General features: G+C 37.3%; 1 protein-coding gene across 10 annotated transcripts in view; it reads left to right on the top strand.

Annotated features, from left to right (window-relative positions):
• Positions 1-16,777, top strand: part of LOC135690022 (cadherin-related family member 1) — a 57,625-nt gene that overhangs the window by 6,433 nt on the left and 34,415 nt on the right. For 2 of the 10 annotated variants that reach the window (XM_065207438.2, XM_065207433.2), the window contains exon 2: positions 13,261-13,343. The exons of 2 other annotated variants lie outside the window; for them this stretch is intronic. The gene's annotated coding sequence lies outside the window, so the exon portion shown is untranslated. Of the gene's footprint in view, positions 1-4,143; positions 4,362-10,667; positions 11,404-13,260; positions 13,344-16,777 lie in introns of those variants that run through there. 6 more of the 10 variants (XM_065207437.2, XM_065207429.2, XM_089108556.1 and 3 more) reach the window with 6 other exon arrangements.

Genomic DNA, 16,777 nt, shown 5'->3' with positions numbered 1-16,777 from the left:
CCAGACAAATTCTGGTTCGTCTCCCGCGAGATTCGACTTGCCTGTAAGTCCAATTAGAAACATTTGCGCAAGAAAGACAATACTGACCTTTTACATAGACTTTAGCGGCTTAAAGAATCATCTAGAAAATGGTTATTTTATGAAAATCATCATTTGTGAATATGATATTTGGCGCTTCATATCATTTAGTTGAGACAATAATACCTCTCAAACATCATCAGCATCACCATAATTCATTATCGTTATTGCATGAATGCAAGAAATAAGCTAAATAAAGCTTGTTACTCCTTCAAATAAATCAGAGCTTCATTCTCACTCATGACACCCAATTCAAATTTTCTATTGAAGCAACGAAAGAGGAAATTGTTTTGATGCACTCCTCCCTGACACAAAGGTCACCTGTTGATATCTCTTAGAAATCCCCTAATCACATTACCTGATTAAACAGAAATATTGAAACTTTCGAAGTAAGGGGTTTGCTTTATTTTGTTCGTAGTTTTCTTCTAAACCAATGACTAAACATACTCTACTTAACTAGCAATTATGATTTCATGAACCCTTTTGAAATTTGCCCCTCATTACTTTCTTGGACGAAATGGTTTCCATTGTACCCTACACGCACATCGCCTACGCAAAGATGTTCCTCTTGCAAAAGCTACAACAAAGATTGGATAATTCAGTACGTTCGCTTTTTATAGCTACTTTGGTTCTCTTTTAAATTCTCCTATTCATCTTTTCAATTTATTGTATTTGATGTCAAATTGTAAGCGTCAATATGCAAAAAAACTAGAAGGCCTGGTGTTTTTTAACACTGTTTTGATGCTATACTTGTTTAAATCTCATTTACACTTGTAACCGGGAGTCTCTTTATAAAAAGTGCAAGTCCAGTATGACACACTCTAAGGAAATTAGATAGGGAATCGGCTATCAAATCGGATTGGTTTTAAAAAAAGTTACAAATTATGTGTTCTTTCCTTCCATCCAGAAATCCTAAAATTTGAAACGCACCTTGTAAGCTAATTAAACTCCGAAAACGACTCGCTTTTTCTAAAACTCGTGCGACTTTTAATTTATGCTACTTATATTTTGCTTCAGTTCTTGCAGCAGAGTGAATCAAAAAGCTTTTTTAATCACTTCTATCATCAATATTCAATTGGTGCAGCAGTGAAATTTCCAGTGTCGAGAGAAGCTGTTCGTATAATTTGTTCCCTCTTCAATAACCTTGGAAATAAATTTCCAAAGTTAGTCAGTTTTATGTGCTTCAACGCTAATAAGCTTATTTTGTAAAGCATAGAACTGAAATTGCTCTTTCCAAGATGTTCTCTAGTTATACTTTTTGATTGTATTTTGTTTATCTTAATGATTTTTAAGTGTGCAAGTTCTCGGCTTGAGCGGTCACTCTACATACATCGCTCCCTTGAATTTGTAATTGTATTTGGGTAGTTTTTTGAACACAGAGAAGTTATGCTTATCAAGCATGTCCTCTGCTTTCCTCTCGACCTTTCCTATGACCACTACGCCAGAATTTTCAGGGGGGCTAACTCGCCCGCTTCAATCTGGGTGGAACTTGGTCATGTCAGGGATTCGAATTCGAGGCCCTTGGATCTGTAGTCCGCGACCCTATCCACTGAGCCATCCAAGCACCTCTCTTGCTCCTTCGCACCACCCAAAGGTTTTTTAACAGTCAAGCCTAATCAGCTAACAGTTAACAGAAGGGCATTTCCCCCCACCAATATTAAGTTTCAATAATGTAATAGAACAAGGGCCGTTGATCAATCACATCAATTAGTGGGGTCAGCAAAATGAATGAATATGGGTGTGCAGTGGGTCATGGTACCAGAAGTAGAGCAATTTATGGTAGCTGTTATTGATACAGTTGAGGGGCAAAGGACTTTGAAAACAATAATCGAGATTTTTTTTGTTTTCCTTGGGTTCTTCAGTTAAATAGAGCGTTTTATTTGGATGGAAGACATGCTATTTTATAAGGAGCCACTTTATAAAGAAATCTACACGTAGAAATATTTGAAATATTTCTATCACTGCAAAAGAAACAAGAGCGTCAGTTCGCAAATCGCTAAAAGTGAGTTGTGGATACATCAAGTGTTTCATAGAGTTAGTTTCTGGCTTTGATTTCTCAGTTTATAATATATTTTCTAACAAGAGCTCAAAACGAATATAGAGGTTTGACAAAAATAGTTTTAAGAGTCATTGCCCCTCTCTCTATTAATTTACGTGAATTAATTTTCTTTCTTGCCCTTTTTGTCTTTTGGCCTTGTTTTCCAGCTACAGTTATATTAGCAAAATCCAGTTTTATGTTTTTCTCGAGTCTATAATAAAATAACTTTAGTTAAATTTAAGTAGCTATTAAAGAGGTTTTGGTACTATATTTCGATTAAAAGAGGTCCAGAAGTTAGGAACCTAGGTCTTGAGCTATGTTCTTAATGAAAGAAAGTGTAATGAATGCTCGTGTATTGTAGACCTGTTGAGATAAATGACGATTAAAACTTACATTTTGGAACTTTTTAGGGGGGGTGTAAGAGCCCCCTCAGCCCCCTCAGCCCCCTCAGCCCCCTCAGCCCCCTCAGCCCCCTCAGTCCCAAGCTTCCGCGGTCTCTGCTTGTTGGCAAATGAGGCCTGATAATCTCCCTAGAGCCAAAAAGCTAGCAATCGCACTGCCAACACCCTATTATTTTAAGAACAGATTAAGAACAATTCTGCCTCAGATTTTCGAGAAAAATAAGAACAGTCAGCAGGGCCGCATTTATGTCTGTTGGGACCCTGGGCCCAAAGTTAATTGGGGCTCCTTAAAATATGCCAAAAATTTGTGTCGCATGCATAATACTTGGCTAAACATAATCAAACATATTCAACCAACTATAAGACACGAATAAACTTGTATCTGTTCCGCATTTCAGTACATTCCCAATAAAACTACCTAACTGCTAAAAACTTTTCGATGATTTTATTGGGGTTCAAAACTCCCAGGACATCAAATTCTGCTGCCATTTAACGATTGTTTAATGATTAAACATAAGGAAACAACGCGCTACTGTGACATTGTGGACCTTAGGTCACACTCTTCTTATTTACCCTTTTCAGCATGGTGAATCACTTTTCACCGGAGAAACCTCTGTGTGCCATACTGAGCAAAATAAATGCAACCATTGCATTGGGGGAAGCTCAAACCAGGACAAGCGAAAGTTTCAAAAGCTCTGGGGTAAAAACAAAACATGAGGCCCCTGCGAGCGGAGCAAGCTGAAAATTCTTGTGGTCACGCCCTTTATTCCATTCTTAAAATGGAATTCGTTAGTTAACGAGGCCCCCTAGTTCATTCAAACACAAGATTGAAAACAAGAGCACTTTAAAGGCTTTCAAAATTTTGCACGGGGCCCCCCAAATCGAAGAATTTTAGGGGGCCCAAGGGTAAATGCGTCATCGACAGTCAGCCTGAACGTAACTTTACTGGTTCCTGTATAAAAAAGAGTGTTATCCTCCAGATTTGCCAGAAGTTATTTAGCTGTGATAAAATCCAAGCAATCCTTATGTTTGCACAGATGTGTTTGCTATATTCCGCCATTTCATGGTTATATGGATAAATCATTTGCACCCAGCTTGATCTGAACCTGATACCTATTTTGTCAAACGAGTTGTAAGAAATGTGTGTTATGATCTGAGCAAAAAGCAAATCAAAATGTATTTTTTCTTGCAAAACACCCTTTTTCTTTTTGATGATCTTGCCCCTGCTTTCCATCAGTAATTTGCAAGAAAAGTTCTCGCCCTTTCATTTTCTTGGCAGCTCCTTCCTTTAAAAGTAAGAGCAAATTCGAGGTGAAACGTTGGTAAATGAGCAAAATGGAGCTGTAAAAAATCACTCAATTTCACAGGAGCTGAGGTAGGCGGGTACCAACCTTCTTAATCCATTTAGGTCATTCCAAAAATGGAGTACCAAGTAGTACCGTAAAAAACAAGATAGGTATCAGTTTCTTCGTATCTGCTCTATATTTTTCTTTGCCAAGGAGAAAACCTTTACTAAAATGCCAGCTATGCTGCAGCAAATATTGGGCTTCCATCACAAATATGTACTATTTAAACATACAGTGTTGAAACTTTGATGACAAATATGTCAACAAATTGACCCGCGCAATGACATTGCCATATTGCAAAGTTTGAAATTGGGTTTCATTGTTTTGGAAGCCGTCATGGTGTACTTCCTCGACGTGTCTTGTTTTCCAATAACAAGTAAACTTTCTTATTGCTGCTTAAAGAACCTTTGGCCTGGGATAAGAGCGAAGGCAGTTAGCTGGCGTGTGCGTGGATGAAATAAGCGTTGCCTCTCAGCTCGAACAAGATATTAAAAGCAGGTATACAATTTATATTACTCTACAGGTAAATTCAAATTCCACGAATTAACTTACTGGGCAAAGTGGCTGTTCAACATTTAAAAGGGCTCATTATGGATCCTGACCCGATATTAATGTTTTATTGAGATAAGACTGCTCGAATAGGCCTTAATTGCGATAAATTTTGCCTGATTAGTGGAGCTGTGGCACGGAGTTGGTAGAGCCACGAAGTACCGTGTCACTGGTCGCATCCTGCTCTGGTCGCTTTGCTGAATAATTTATCATAAATCCTCTTATTCTTTGTTAATTTTCATTTCGTTTTATCAGGGCCGGCGAAACGTATTTGAAAGTGGGGGGGGGGGGGGAGGGGCAACAAATCAAGGTTTTGAAAGGTGTTAGGAAAGGCTGCCACCATGGTTGGCGGCAAGAAAAATTTTAATGATATGTTTTAGATATAAATTATCCAAGGGATGGCGAGAAACTGAATCTAAAATGGATTTTGAATGAAGGAAAATCCGAGAAGATTATTTCAAGCTTTCTTTTATCAATGTTTCGCATAAGTTTGTCTTGCAACTTTTTGGAATAACCTTTTAATTGTAGCTCGTAATCAAGCTTTTTTTAGATTTAAAAAAGAGCCAAAATGAAATGGAGGAGCATTATAAACGAATAGTGTTTTAACAGTAACATTAAAATTGAAATATCAACAGAAGCACTGTCAACTAAAATTGATAGATTATGCAAAAAAGGGTTTGAATTTTAAATTTTTCAAACTGGATTGGCAAAACGAGTTTCGATAGTATTTATAATAACGTCTAGATTTTCTTTTTCTTAGTAGGAATGGATTATTGATACAATCAATTTTGAAGCTTTCTCGACAATCTGCCGATTCTTCATTTCCCATATTCTTTAAAGTTTTCTTTCCAGCAGTTTCTTTTCCTTCAAAAGCTGATTTCTCTCGTTTGTAACGTTTTTTAGAAAGTTTCCGTCAACAACTAGTCCTTTGGAGCCAAGTAAAGGCCATAGGAAAACAAAACTCCATCATTTGGTGCAGGCACCAAGTTATTCTGAACCAGGTTTCTCGTTCATTTCCTTAGCCAAGCTGTTACTCGCTGTACAACTTGGACAATTACCGATTTTTTGGACTAAATTCCCATTTTCAATCTTCTTTATGTTTTCTTCGGAAAATACATAGTTACCAAACCTAAGCAGTTAAGCTAAGGTCATATCTAAAAATTACTAAGCATAGTTACTTACAGAATGGTAGACTAGATTTCTTTACACTTTTGCCTAAAAAATTATTTTGCTCTGCAGAAAAGTGGAGCGGCCATGCCCTCCCCACCGCCCCCCCCCCCGGTTTTGCCGGCCCTGTTTATGAACGAAAGGAAGACGGAACTTACATAATAATGATGCGCTGTATTCAAGATTTACTATTTGCCAGTTTTATACAACAGAGACCAACACCAAATAGGTATCTTACGGTTATAATCAGCATCGAGTTATTTTTTCTTCAAATTTTTGCCGTTCTTGGTTATTTTGATATGACTAAGAATGGAGCAAAAATTTTTGGCCCTTGATAACATCACGAATACATATGTGTAGTAAACATATAGGCTAGGGGGAGGTGGGAGGCTGCACCCTTTCCAATCAGGCAAATTTTATCCAATGTCAGGTCCATTCTGGCAATTTATTTCACTGAAGCAACAACAGTCGGACAAGATCCATACTAAGCCCCCCCCCCCCCCCTTAACGTTTAGCCTCTGCTACGCCCATGAGCGAAGAGATACAATAATTGGTAATTCTGGTTGACGCTATCTCAATATGAAAAACACGATGAAGTATTGTATTGTTGAAATTTTTTTTAAAGTCAGATGTAGAAAACGTTCAAGTGACATAGACTTATCCATTGATCGTAATTTACTAGTACACATTTCCTAGAATGAAGCAGGCAGTTAATGTGGGTGGGGCGGACACACCCTTTCTGAAACTGCAATCACTGCTGCCATAGGATCATTTGACAATATTATTTTCAGCGAGGAAACCAGCAGATACTGAATCGAATCTCTGGCTGCAGATTTGTTAAATACAATAATAATAATAATGATAATAATGAACGATTATTTAAACTGGATAAACACTTCAACTACCTAAGGCTGTTATAAATGTGTGTCCAGTAAAGTAAAAATATAAAAAAGGGATACAACTAAGAGGAAGGAAAGAACTAGGTGGTGTCTACAGTGATTTGCTATTACTTGTAGTAGTTATCTATAAAGTCCGAAAGAGTCTGGTCTATTTAGGGTCTAGCATTCCAAAGGAAGCATGTTAAACAGCTTTCCGCCAGTAAAATGGAAGCTTTTTCCCCCATATCAAACAAAGCTATGGAGCGTGTTTTGGACGTAAAGAAAGTAGCGCATTTGGCGCTAAAGGGTGAAAAGTGGCGGATTTGTGGGTTTCGTAGGACCCTCTTTTGTGGCATATAGTTAGGCTGCTAGTATGACGAGGCTGCTAGTATGACGAGGCTGCTAGTATGACGAGGCTGCTAGTATGACGAGGCTGCTAGTATGACGAGGCTGCTAGTATGACGAGGCTGCTGGCAAAGAATTACAATGATTAGTTTCGATTGAATATGAAGAGCTACGATCCCCCACCCAGTCCTTCTTTTTATCCCAAATGTGTCTCAAGGTAAGCGCCAGGAAATATTGCAACGACGCTTGTAGAATAAATGTATATTTGTAGGTGGGCAAAATTGCCCGCCAGTTGAGAAATGAAATGCAATATATTTTATGACATTGTAAAGGCGCAAAATAATTCTGTCCCCACAATGTCACAAATTGATTGTGAGCATGTACGTATTGAAGTTAAAATGAAATATTCGCCGCACACGTATAATCCTTTTATTATCAATAATTTTTTAGAGATAACCATATTCTCAACAACAACATCTCACATTTAAGGTTTTTGGAACCAAAGAAAAAGGCAGGGATAATATTATATAGCTGTTTTTATGAGCTACTGTGTTTATATGACAAAAACCATACAAGTCTTACACTTACATGTTAATAAAGACCCCGCAACTACTGGGGTGGGGAGCTCATGTCTTCCAGTGATTTGATTTGATAAGCTGTTGTTTTAAAAGAGGCCAGGATAAGGCCCATCAGTCTACGTCATAATTCTATGCCCCCAAACAAGAAATATTCAGTAACAACACTGTTTAAGATCATTTGGTTCTAATTGTTTGATTTCAAAATATTTTGATTAAAGTTTGCAATTTTCGTGTTTTAGATATAGAGGTGAAACTCTTACGTATGGGAATTAGAAAATTTAGTTTGTAATGCGGAATAACAAACACAAAATATCAGATTTTGGTGCAGTTTGATTTAGAAAACACAAGTCCAAACAATAAAAAACAGCCGTGGAAAACGCTCTGCATTAGGAGTTGGTCACACCCTAGGTATAACTAATTTCTTTACCGCAAAATCCTGTTAAATGTAATTAAAATTGGATCTTACAACTTTACCTTCGATTTTAAATGCTAACCGTACCATTTTACTACTTTTTGCTCAAGTTTATCCCAACAGTTTCCAGCGTCTTACATTTGGAGGGAATTGTTACCCACATTTTATCATTGCGAAGCAGGAGCTTAGATATATTCTGTTTTTATCATACCTTGCCCTTGCGTTCAGAAAAGTCTTGTTATCGTGTGAAAGCTTGCTTAAAGTGACCCTTCACAGAAAGTGTCATCCAAATATATCTTACTATAAGCGACAAGGCTTTTAAATGTTTTGTAAATTACTTGATATTTTAGAAATAGGGTTATTTTGTTATCTAGCTTTCTCTGCCTTTCGAGTTTAAAATTTTTAGATTGCGACAGTAAAAGTTGCCAGGGATCGCTAACACTGATGATGTTCCCACGATTTCGGGCCACAAAACCCAGGCGTTGTTGGTGACTATCATACCTTTCTCACTATTTCCTGGCATCTTAATTTGAATATAGTTGTATTAGTATGTTTTCACTATCGTTAATGCAAAAGAAAGGGTCTGGGGTCGAATGACGTCAATGTAGATATTTGTAATTGCCATAGAGATAGGGTTGTTGCATACAGTCAACATATACAGAATCACAATGGTTCAATGTGATCTTACCTCGCAAAATCAAAGAAAATCGCTATAGAATTAGATTAAGAATTGTTTTCGTTTATAAGATATTGCTCAGCGAATCTTAACAGAATAACTGTTTAGCAATTCGTCGCATTGCCTAGTCTCGAACGCTAGTTTAACGCCCAGTTTAAATTTGAAACGCTATTGGGACGGTACGCAATCCTTCCCGTGTGAACAGGGCCTATGAAGTATTGGAGATACTTCAAACCATAGAATGCTTCAAACAGTCATTGCCTCTTTCACGAATACTCGTAGATTTCGAGCGATGTATGCGTGTGTGACCAGAACAAAATACCAGCGTGAAGTACAAACTGCTAGGATTAAAATATTAGCCGGAATAAATTAATATGACCCAGGAACAAATTTTCAGCAGTTAAAACGTGAGTGGAATAATTCGGAAATCTTTCGAGAATGGGGATTCGTTTTTTTAGCAAAGAATTATTTACCTACTAATCCCACCAGATAGAGGAAAGAAAAGAGGGGATAATGATTCCATAATTAGAAAGTACTTCTTGACAAACGCATGCTAAATCGTCCTTACGTCACAAAGGTTTTCCCTGCTGAAAACACAGAATTTGTGCTCAAACCACATTTGAAAACACAGTAGAGCACCGCTTTTTTTGCGATACAGGGAGCAGGAACTAATTTGATCAGGACTGGTCACGAGATCAAAGATGCCAAATTGCAATGACATTTATTTCTCGCAGAGGTGTAGAGCTAATGGGCTCACGGTAGCCCTTTTCTACTTTTTGCAATTATTGTCTGCTAGGAATTCTATGTTATCTGTGATTTATTCAAAATTTCCTAGAATCTCATCCCTTGATCTTTATGATAAGTTTACCTGGTTATTGAACCAAGAAGATAGGGATTGTCTGGTTTTAATTGCTAATTTGATATTCCTGGCTTTCGAATCACGGGAATCTTTTAGGAATTATCTTGTATTAACCGCTTACTGTAATTTGAGATTTGTTGTTTATTTGTTAGTTATGTTAACTTGTAATTGTGTTGGCGATGAGCCATTTCGGCGTACAAGCCATATATATAAAAAGTAACCCGTTGCCATGCAATTTCCCACTTGTTGTCAGCATCCTAATGTCTCTTGGTGTTTGTAAGTCAGTCGTTATGTAAAGCCGTGAAGTAAAGTCGTGTCCAAGCCGGGCCGTTTTGAGAAGTTGCCGTTAGCCGTTAAATTAAGTAAAGTGTACCCATAGGACATCGGACAGGGGGGCGGACTGGGGGGGACACGTCCCCCCAGTTTTCGGCAGGATCAACTTTGTATTTCGTCTAAATTTGATGAGAGAATGTGGGGGAGGGGTAATATTTTGGCAACATACTTTTTGTGATGTAATCCCATGATTTCAAACTGCCTTTCCATAGCCCAAGGCTAGTTATAAGCGTTCCCTTAATGTGAAATTGACGTTTCTTGTTGGTAAAAGAGCGTTTTCTGGTGCTAAAAAGGGCGTGGCCTAAATTTTCTTGTTTTGTCCCCCCCAGAGCGTAGTGGCTGGCGCCGCCATTGAGTGTTGTTTTACATTAGTTTCCAATAGCCTTAGTAGCCATAGCTGTACGTTAAAGCTTCAGGTTGGCTGTCACTAGTGGAGGCATTAAAATGTGTTTTCCCCTGACTTTCACGAAAATTCAAGAGTAAAAAACACCTTAATGAGAATCGTAGATGGAAATTAAGTACCATAGTAACCTTTAGATCGTGGTTTAGACTTCAGATCATTTAGGTACTTTTATGAAGATGATTTATATGGTTGTGGCATATGTATTAAAAACCGCACAAAATGTGTGTCCTTGGAATGACGGTTTTCGGGGTTATGAATTCTCCAGTCGAAATGTCTCTTTACTGCATTTTAGTTTTATGTAACGGATTCGTACGTGGCTTTATAGCTGTGATTGTTTTGCTGTTAATCTTTATCTTACACAAGGATATATAAAACAGATTACATAGAATAAATGTGGAAGAGAGAGTAGGTAGAGAGATGGTTCCACATGTGGGAGAGACCTCATGTGGAACCATCTCTCTACCTACGAAATACGAACAAGAAGATAAATCGTATACCGTTTCCCTGCCATTAGGATAATGATGATTTTTCCTAATCTCTTTCAACAAGATTAGGAAAGAGAGGGGTTGTGATAGTCATGCGTGAGCTGGGCAGAGAAATGTTGATGAAAATATTGTCTGAAGAAAGTACAAAAGTGATGACGTCACGAAAATCTATTTTTGGAATTTTTAAAATTTTGATCCCATAACTTGAAAGAGCAACGTGAAATAAAATCTAAATGTGCAAATAAGTTAAATGTTCTACGAATTGGCTGAGATATAGCCACATGAGCGCGGCCCAGTAATCCGTTTGCAAACTTGAAATCTTTCATATCTCGCCTGATTCTGAACATAGCTAACTGATTTTGCATGTTGAGAAGTATTCTTCGCCGTTTTTTCAGATTATATGGTCAAATTTATAAAAAAAACCGAACAAATGATTTTTTGATGACGTCACACTTCGGTGCTCTATTAACCAGCACTAGAGACAATATGAACGTGGACTGGCGCATGACAATATGGTTGATAGGTTAGGGTATTGTCTAGATCCTTTCAACAAGATGTAATGATCTGTGAAGGGTGGTCAAGTTTTCAGAAATAAATAAGACTGTTTATCTTTAGAAAGAATCTCTATTGTTTGGAAGTTATTTGGTATCTAAGATTACCTTGATCCTTTTATCTGTGACAGAAACCACGTAGGCATATTAGGTGCCCCACAGACCATTTCAACCAGAAACTGGATCGATAGTATAGAAGTACATTATTGCGACAATATTATTTCTATATGGCGGAAATTACCTAGGGCTGTTGGAGAACGTATAGCCTCAAGACTGGGGTTTATTAACAAAAGCATTTTAAAAGGTAGGTAGTACAGTAGCAGCCCAGCCTCTCTTTGTTGGATCCGTCTGGTATTGGAGAGGAGATCAAAAAATTAGTGGGCAAAATTGTCTTTTTAGGATTGGATCTGTTGATACCATCTCAAATACTATATTCGATTGCCATTCGTATCCTGTCAATTGTTTCTAACATGAAATACGAATGAAATAAGACATAAGGCATTCTACGTACATAATTATTTCAATAATACTTCGATTATTCAAAATATTGAATTCTGTATGTTTTAGCCAATATAGAAGCAAATATAGAAGCAAAATATTGCTCGTTGGTTGTCGAATTTAGGACTGTTGTAACTCATACATGCAGCTTTACGTTTTTGCGAGTTTTGATAGGAAAACTTTATGGTCCAGTCAAACGGATTTTGTCGCTAATGGAATGGTTGGTTGTATTTTTCTACTGTTGCTTGGTCATTTCTAATGATCAGAAGAACATCCAGCTTTGAATGACTTAGTAAACTAGTAATTTTTAGATAATGTATTGAGAAACTATGTTTCAAATCATACTTTGGAAATCTATTCTATATATTGTAAACATTATAGAAATGGTAAACATGATGAAAAACTGCAGTAGCGAAAGGTTTTTTAGTGTTTAAAACGCACAAAGAATTACTTGCAATCAAATTTAGGTCAAACTCGATTGGGTGGCCTGTCTTCTAATCATTGAGCGTGGTGTAATGGAAGAGCTTTCGATGGATGAATTTTTCTTTGACTTTGCATGTAATCTGCCACTGGGCGTAGCGGGTGCTGAACGTTTAGAGGGGCGGGGGGGGGGCATGGTATGGATGTCGCCCAAATATTGCTTCAAAATAGAACTGCCAGAATGGATCCTAAAAATGCGATAGATTTTGCCAGATTTGCTGCAGCCCTCCAAACCCTTTTTCCCATACATTTATGGAAACTGGGGAGAGTTTTCTCCGCCATATACATTGTTTAGTACAATTTGGTCGCAAATAATGCCAACTTCAAGCGATGGGCAATTCACTCCTGCAAAATGCGTACGAGAATTCCACCAAAACACCAGTATTTCTGCGGATTTTCTGATGGAAAATAAGATTCCCACCAAAGGTGTACGAAATTTCAAAAGAACAATTTAACCTTCGGTTTCAACAATAACGTGACTACAGTAGCGGCGCCCAAGTCCTCGACAGGGTCAATTTTGTATTTCGTCTAAATTCGATGAGAAAATTTTTAGGGAGGGGTAATATTTTGGCAACGTACTTTTTGTGATGTTATCCTTTGTGTTTTTGAAACTGCCTTTAAGTAATCAAAAGTTGAGTCGTGAGCGTTCCGTTTTTGTTGAATTGGCGTTCCTTGTTGGTAAAAGAGCGTTTTATGGTAAAAAGGGTAAAAAGTGAATATTGATTTGCTGCATCTCCTTTTTTTGTTTATTAGATATATTGTTCTTTTCATTTGAATGCATTATTTTAAGTTTCGTTGATATTCGCATTGTGGTCTCAGGAAGGCGGTATATTAACACAATTGTTCTCTGGTCTCTATTGAGTACAAGCTAAGGAATTGGTTCCATTGTCGTATTCCGCTTATAAGCAAACACTAGCGTTCTATTTTCACTGTGTTCATTGTCGCTAACAACGACTTGATGAATGGCATTGCGAAAGGTATGATTTTAAAAGAACATTTTATTAGTATGTTGAATTCAGAACAACAGTGACAGTAAATTGTCAAAAATAAGAAGACGTTTTCAATGCCTGGGCTTTTTCAAACAAGACTTCCACTATTCTTATCGAAAGGTGCCTAGTTACATCAATTGATGGTCTCTTGGTCTACAGCACTTTAGTAAAAAATCAACCATTTATATCCATAGAATTTGGTTCTAACAAGTTGAAGGTTGTAATCCGTGACAAAGTACTTTGGTTTGTTCATTAAGTTCAGGAAAAGAACTGCCAGGTACGTTTTTTGTATTTATTAAAATTTTCCTCAAATTTTCTAGCAATCTTGGTTTATGTCTTTAATAAATTCGAGTTTGATCGCAAACTCTTAGTTGCCAAGGGTAATTCATTATTTCATAACATCAGAAAGGAGATTTCTATGAATTTTCGTTAAAAAATAAGATTTCCACCGAAGGTTGAAGCGATTTTGATTTGCCCGTCGTTGATTGGAGGCTGCCCGTCTTTGATTGGTTACTGTTTATGAACGTCATTTGAATCTTTGTGAGTTATAAAAAGTCTCAATATTAGTTAGTTTAGATAGAAAAGATTTATTCCTATGTTAATTATTCCTGCGTTGCAATAGTCGAATTTACGTTCCTTCAGGTGTAGTAGCAGGGATTTTATCTGATGCGAGGTGCACAGGGGACGTTGGACAGAAACACTTGTCAATGGTGACAGCTCTGTTGCAAATCGTTAGTTTATTGTCAAAGCCAACTCAGATTTTGTAAAAATGAAGATTATATTCTTCATTGACGCTTTTTGCTATTAGAAGTTGCTCTGAAGGTACCTTACTGGGTGTGTGCAACATATTTTTGCTAGAGAAATCAAAGGCCAGATTAATGATACCGTAATGGCCATCTAGTACAATTGCCATTTCCAGTTTGCTATCAAAGATTAAGTTGGCATCTGAAGGCGCTTCATGTTCCCCCACCACATGCGCTTCATGGTGTAGTTTTTTATTCATACTGAAAGTTCTCTTATATCTTACATAGCTTAGCTTATTACTGACACTTCGTTTGTCAGCCTTACGCACCGAATTTTATTAACTGGGCACTACGCCTTTTTTCTAAGTAATTTTCTGTACTCTCAATTTATATGCCACTGAAATATATGATCAAATTTACCAGCAAATAGCACATGTATGTAGCAACCTTTCAGACATTTTGTCAGTGTAAAGCAGCAATTTTTTTTGCTTTCAACTACCAGAACATTGAGTGTTGCGAGACGAGGAAGTTTTTTTCTTCAAAGAAAACAATTTAGCTTTTCTTTCTTTCGAAAGGCACACAAGTTCGAGGGGCAATTCTCTCTTCCAAATAGTGTGCGAGATTTTCACTAAAGCGAAAGGATTTCTGGGGACTTTCAGATAAAGCGATAGGACACCCACCAAAATTGTACGAGAATTTTAAAAAGTGATTTGCCTCTCACAAAAAGTTCAATGTTTCCAAAATTGTATCTGCTGTTATTGTCTCATAGAGGAACCATGATATATTTAACATTTTGGCAGGTAATCCGACGAAGGGGGGCCAGGGGACCATGGCCCCCTCTTTTGCAAAACAACAGAGCTCTTTTCAAAATCTTTTGTTATGATTATAAAATTTTCTCTTGCCCCCTCCCTCCACTTTCTAACAGGCGCCGGAGCCCATGTGTGGGAGGCAGTTAATAATTGCGAAAAAGTTATCGTTGTAATATGTTCCTGTTGTGAACATTGCTCATTTACCACTACTCACATCCGGGTACCACTACTCACATCACAGACAAAGTGGGAGTCTTAAAATGAGGAATAGAGGAGGCTAAATGAGGAATAGAGGGGGGCCAAAATCGAATAAAAAGGCTTTACTGGTGCTTCATTTCTTAATATTCGGATTTTTTGCTAAAGCCCTCCCCCGAGCCCTCTTGTTCCGCGGTGCCTGTTCTATAGACGCTCTAAAGACTTGGGCAGTAAGTTCATTTTTAAGCTTGTCATTTTATTTATTCTTTTGTACGGTTTTAGCCCTCCCCCGAGTTTTTTTAGACATCCCATTTTTCTCAACGCTCCCTGGTGCCTGAGTTTCGAAACATGCAGCTCGGCATTAAATTTTTGAACTTTTTCCTTTGTAGATTTTCCAATGCATTCACAAGCAACCATATCAAAAATTGACTTGCAAGACCAGTCTCTTACGATCATATATGTTTTTGCTTCTTTTTTAAGATCTAAAGGCTTTTTGGGAAGCTGCTGTATTTTTTACCGTTGCATTAGAAGCCCTCTATAAGAAAGTTTAGGCTTATATCTTCAAAACTCAAGAAACTTTCATGCGACTTCTTTGTAAACCAAGGGCATTATCGGTCTATACACATTTTCATTTTCATTAAAAATGGCTTGTCTAGGTCTAAAAATTTAAATCTTTTGATCTTTAGTTAGGACTAATAAACTTTGGATATTTGATTTGGGCATGTCAACCTCAGTCCAGCTTTTCAAGTTCAAACAATTGCACATTTAGATGTGTCTCTCATTTGTTCCATAAAAGAATGATTAGCCCACGTGCAACATTATGTTCACATAGTAACCTCATAACCTAAGAAGTCTTTAGAATTTTAATTTTCAACTCCGCTATACTGCGATATAAGCTTTTACACTTCAAGTCTAAACAAGGCATGGCGAGTTTAGTGGGCGTTTCTTTTGAACAAATTGGAGTACAAAGCTGTTTAGTCTTATCGTAAAAGAACCGTCTGCAGCTGTGTTCAAAGTTGCAGCTTGACAAAAACGTTCTCTTTAAACTCGTTATATTAAAACTACGAACAAGGACAACAAGTCAAAATCATGTCTTTGTTAAATTTTTCTATATTTAGGTAATCTCGAAATTGTTTTGTAAGATTTATTCGCAACAGTACAATGCTGTGTAAGTTCTTTTCGTGTTCAAATGTATCTAGGCACGAGTAAAGAGATTAGCTACCTTTAGTCAACATGACTACTTGAGATTCTGCATGCTTACGGTAACATTTCTTTATACTCAAAAGAGTTTATCTACAATCCATCTTTTGTCATACTGTTTACAGTGTCATCTTTTGAGATTTGATAAATATGAATCGGGCCTCTCTTTCACAATAATCGTTTCCATGGTATTTCTACTCAGCCTTCCAACATTGACTGATAAAGTGTGCCGAGGGATTTGGTGCACGCGAACAAAATCTAAAGTTATTTGGTCCCTGTTTCTAAGTTTGCCAAGATCATCCCTTATTGTGCAAACATTTGTAGAAAGATCTATGTACTTCATCAGACAAAGTAAAAGCTCTGCCTGTGAAGGCTTGTTAAGCTGATCTGTAATACATTCCTAAACATTAAATGACATTTATATGATAGAACTAAGACATCAATTAAGCCGTTCATTCAAGGCTTCCTTTGACAAACCCTATTTTGCATTTACTTGTCGAAAGAACGTAAGGGGTAAGTAAGAAAGATTCAACATTTCGGTCTCGTTATGTTTAGACAGTAAACAAAAAAATTATTCCAAGATCGTTCGGTGGCATGGATAATTAGTTGATTAAAAATTGCTCAAATGCTTAGCGGTTGCTTATCATAAAGTTGAATAATTTCGAAGATTACCAAAGCCGAAAAAAATTTACCCTCGATTGTTGGATACGATTATATCCTGGCAATGTGGTTCATGCAAATGTTCTTGTTTGTGTCATTAGCGT

This window comes from Rhopilema esculentum, chromosome 5 (genome assembly GCF_057945365.1).
Source record: "Rhopilema esculentum isolate cy_ngs chromosome 5, ASM5794536v1, whole genome shotgun sequence".
Classification (NCBI taxonomy): domain Eukaryota; kingdom Metazoa; phylum Cnidaria; class Scyphozoa; order Rhizostomeae; family Rhizostomatidae; genus Rhopilema; species Rhopilema esculentum.
The sequence above is the reverse complement of the archived record's forward strand: the minus strand, read 5'-3'. Positions and strand labels throughout refer to the sequence as shown.